This window comes from Myotis brandtii, unplaced genomic scaffold (assembly GCF_000412655.1).
Source record: "Myotis brandtii unplaced genomic scaffold, ASM41265v1 scaffold733, whole genome shotgun sequence".
Taxonomy (NCBI): Eukaryota; Metazoa; Chordata; class Mammalia; order Chiroptera; family Vespertilionidae; genus Myotis; species Myotis brandtii.
The window spans coordinates 129,999-134,890 of NW_005370908.1; the positions used below are offsets into that span (position 1 = coordinate 129,999).

General features: G+C 42.0%; 1 pseudogene; it reads right to left on the reverse strand.

Annotated features, from left to right (window-relative positions):
- Positions 1-1,201: 1,201 nt before the first annotated feature.
- LOC102260964 lies at positions 1,202-2,887 on the reverse strand (annotated as a pseudogene).
- Positions 2,888-4,892: the final 2,005 nt, after the last annotated feature.

Genomic DNA, 4,892 nt, shown 5'->3' on the forward strand with positions numbered 1-4,892 from the left:
AAGTAGAGGACCGAATCAGTGATTGGGAAGACAAGGTAGAAATAAATACTCTATTAGAGCAGCAAATAGAAAAAAGAAATAAAAAGCAGAAAGATAGCTTAAGGGAGTTAGGGACAACATGAAATGTAACAACATCTGCATTAAAGGAATACCAGAGAGGGCAGATGATGAGCAAGGTTAGATAAACTGTTTAAGAAATAATGAAAGAAAACATCCTCAACTGGGTGAAGGAGAGCATTATGCTAAGTGAAAAAAGCCAGTAGGAGAAAAATAAATATCACATGATCTCACTCATTTGTGGAATATAATGAACAACATAAACTGATAAACAGATATTGAGCCAGAGACAGAGAAGCACTGAGCAGGAATCAAACTTCACAGAGAAAGCACAGAGGGTTGGTGGGGGGTGGTAAGAAAACAACCAAAGGACTTGTATGTATGCATAGGAGCATAATCAATGGACACAGACAGTAGAGAGGTGAGGGCATGTGCTGGGGGTGTGAGCAGCCAGGGAGAGGATCGCAGGGGAAAAGAAGGCTTATTAAATACTTTAAACAATAAAGAATTTAAATTAAAAAACACAAAGCTCTGTTTTGCTTACTCATAATGGTAAACCTACCTTTGCAACCCTGTAATATTTATAGCAATAATGTGCAGGCTGAACGTTACAATCTTTGTAAAGACTAGCCTTGTTAATGAAGCAAGACTGGAATGAATAATATTCAAAAATTTCCCAGGTTTCCAGTCTCTCTCTAGTTACCAACTATCACAGAAACTGATAATGAGAGGACTGGCAAAGAAGAAATGCAATTTCTATGTTTGCATTCCCTGTGTGACAAAGCAGAGTACAAATGGAAAGCATGGTTAGAATGAGACAAATAGACATTCTCCATTAGCTGTACCTTTTCTCAGGAAACACATAGAGAATAATTTCACGAACAATTAAACACTACCTATTTAAAATAATGAAAAACAGTAATAATCTAAGTTTTAGGGTATTTTGCTAATTGTTTAATGGACAATGTTTTATGATCCAAAATAATAAAATTTTTGAGGCATTATGCCAATGTTCTGTGACACATTCTATACCAATTCTGCACCCAGGAGACTAAAATTTATTACATGGGAAATTGGAAAAGACTGGACTTCATTTTTGAAATTATAAATTGTTGCTTTTATATCTAAAATGCAGTAGAACATTTTACTGTTCTTCCTCAGATGAAACCTCAGGTGAAATTGAAACATCTTGCTCTTTTTCTGTAGATAAAGTCTTTGCATTTTGTTCTTCGTACTCATGTGTAGTTGACACAGTAGGCTCTTTTCTCTCATCTCTTCTTTTGCGTGCCAGAAAACACAAAATTAAGAAGCATAACAACATAAAATTAATGAACCAAAGTAGTAGCATGTAATTGGTTCTTTGCCCCATTTTCTGCCTTTTTTCCCAAGGGTGTGGCCCACTATCTATACTACCTCCATGGCCTTCTTTCAGGCAGAAGGGAGGGTCCCACTCCGAGTTGCAATGGCAGTGCTGTCTGTTGTTGCAGACTCCTTTCAGATTGCAGGTTTTAAGTGAACAATTATTTACCAGAAGTGACCTATGGACACAATTCCTTTGGATGCAGACATAATCTGCCCCACACTCTGTCCCATCTTTCACATCACCAATGTCAGGTATGGTCATCCCGAAGTGGTAGTCGGTACCCCAGCAGGTGACACCATTGATCTGAGTCCAATGCACAGTAGAATGATCCCTTAGAAGGGGAATTTGTATCACGTTATCACACTGAACCCTCCCGCACAAGGTATCTGAGATGCTACATTTTATGTATCCACCGTTCATTAAACCACAGTTCCCAAAACGGTCACCTCAGGTGTTCATTTCTGTGTAACAACTCTGATTTGCACTCTTGGCATCTTTGCCAAAAATGTTCCTACACTGCTGCTCACGGTTATTGCATCTGTTTTCATAGCAGTAGCCACCGTCCTTGCATGGCATCCCATTCTGCACATACACATCCTCTGGACAATGGTAGGATGTCCCATTGCACCACTCTGGGAGATCACATTCATTTTCCTCTTGTCTACAAACTTTGCCTGTTGGCAGGATCTGGCAGTCTTTGCAACAGAGCCCAGAAGCACAAGCAGCCCCAGGGCTGAGAGTGCAGTTGGACTCACAGCACGGATCCTTCATACACAAATGTAAAGCGCCACAGTCACACTCTTCTCCTTCTTCAACCACACTGTTCCCACACCGTGCAAGTGTGAAGATTTTCCCAGTATTTGATGGAAAGTACAAACAATTTTGACTTGCAATTTTGTTCATGAAGCCGGCATAACTGCAGTTGCTGAATTTAGTTGCACCCGATTCATATCCAAACATTATGCATTGACTATTTCCACATGTACAAGTTTTGTCATCATGAGGCATACCCAAAGTATGACCAATCTCATGTGACACAATATATGCAAAAGAATACAGATCATCATTAATGAAACTATCAACTGCACAGTTTAAATCAGAGTTACAGATTGTTCCAACAAAGGATAAGGCAACATCTTCACCATAGTGATGCCTTACAAAGAGATGAGCAACATCATGGGGAACGCGATTATTAAAGCCAGCTTTCTTCCAGTTGCAAAATGGACTTAGGACAGCATCTACTTTATCTGTTGGAAAGGGGTTTTTTTCAGTCCAGATCTCAAGTCCCATTAAAACCACATCAACATCTATTGGCTTATAAATGTCATGTACTCCATTGACTACAAGTAATACTTCATACTGCACAGACCAGCTTTCTTCCAGTTGCAAAATGGCCGCGGTGTTGGAACTTCCCCAGAATTGCCATGGTGACACAGGGGAAGTACCTGCCCCGCCCCCACTCCTCATTGGCTGTTAGGTGTGACTTGTGGGCGTGGCTTGAGCATAGCAAAGGGACGGCTAATTTGCATGTTTCTCTTTTATTATATAGGATATATATTAGAGGCCTGGTGCAAAAAATTTGTTCACTGGGGGGCAGGGTGTCCCTCAGCCCAGCCTGCTCCCTCTCCAATCTGGGACCCCTCAGGGAATATCCAACAAATTGGGCCTAAACCGGCAGTTGGATATCCCTCTCACAATCCGGGACTGCTGGCTCATAACCGCTCATCAGCCTGCCTGCCTGATTGTCCCTAGCTGCCTCTGCTTACCAACCTGGTTACCCCCTAACCACTCCCTTGCCTGCCTAATCGACGCCTAAATGCTCCCCTGCCAGCCCAATTGCCCCCAACTGCCCTCCCCTGCCAGCCAGATAGCCCCTCGTAACCATGATAGTAGCAGTCATTCTGGATAAAAGGTTGGTCCTCAAGGAGAGCGCCCTGGTCCGAGTAGGTAAACACTCGGAAATGTCTAAAGAGAAAATGCCTGTTGACCTTCATGTGTATGACCTGATCCCGACCCCCAAAATGCATTCTGTAAGAGAGCCAGTCTTTAGTCTTCATGCCAAAGCCAGTGCCTGTTACCTTCAAGGGAATCACCACTTCTGGGGGACCATGGCGTTGGGAGTGCACAGCCTGGGACCATCCATATGAGAACAGAATCACCCCCAGCCAGAGTGACAGGAGAGTGTTCCTCACACACACCAGGGCCTCACTCACAGCCATTATGGAGCCACCATACACAGCCATTGGTGAGAGCAAAATAGGACGGGCAGGAAGCATCAGTGTTCCTTCTGAGCTGGGTGTTCAACATTGACTTTGAATCTGTTCTCTGGCAGGCTCATATTAGAGGAACACACTGAAAGAGAAAATAAAAAGAGGAATAGAGACAGGTTTGGGGCTTATGAGCAGGCCAAGGTGGAGGAAGAGGAAAAAGACAAGTGTTAAATGGAGTAGTGTTTTGTTTAAGACATGACTCAGAATACTGCATTCATTTGCCCTTAAAAAATTGTAAGGAGCCCAGCCCATATGGCTCAGTTGGTTGAATGTGGTCACTGGTTCAATTTCTGGTCAAGGAACATGCCTGGGATTTGGGATCTATCCCCAGTACCGGGCATGCAGGAGATAACCTCTCCATGTTTCTCTGTCATAGAGATTTCTATATCTCTCTCCCTCTTCCTTCTTCTATCTATAAAAATCTATAGAAGCATATTAAGAAAAAAAATAGTAAGGCAGTGTGAGATTGTGGGTGTACAAAATAATAGTGATTGGGCATAAACAGACACCTTTTGAACCTAGATGAATGATACATAGGTTTTCATGATACTGCTGTTTAACTACATGAACATGTGTGAACATTTTCACAATAAATATAGAAAACTGAGGGTCTTAATGGAAAGGTGAACATATATCATGTTTGAGAGGGAGACTCTATTTATAGCTTTTAACTTGATGTAAATATTAATATGTAGTTTTTCTTTTCAGTTTCCTTTTATTTTATTAATTTTTAAAAATCTTTTTTTTATTTTTCAATATAGTTGTCATGCAATCCTATATAATAATAGAGAAACATGGTAATTAACCATAGCTCCGACATGCTTCCCATTGGCTAATCAGCGAGATATGCAAATTAACTGCCAACCAAGATGGTGGCCGGCAGCCAGGCAGCTTGAAGCGAACAGGAGGCTTGCTTGCTTCAGTGATGGAGGAAGCCAAGGTTCCCCGCCTGCCGCTGCTGGCCTCTGAGCTTTCAGTTTAAGAAACATTGTTGCAATTATAGAAGCTAAAAAAACCCCAGAAACCTGCTTTCAGCCAGCCGGGCCTCAGAGCTGGAGTTGAAACAGTGTTTTGATTATAGAACCCAAACAAACCAGATACCTGCTTTCAGCAGCTGAGGTCTCAGAGCTGGAGTCGAGCCTCAGAGAGAAAGCCGGCTCTCAGTTCCAGTGACAGCCATAGAAGGTAAATAAATCCAAGAA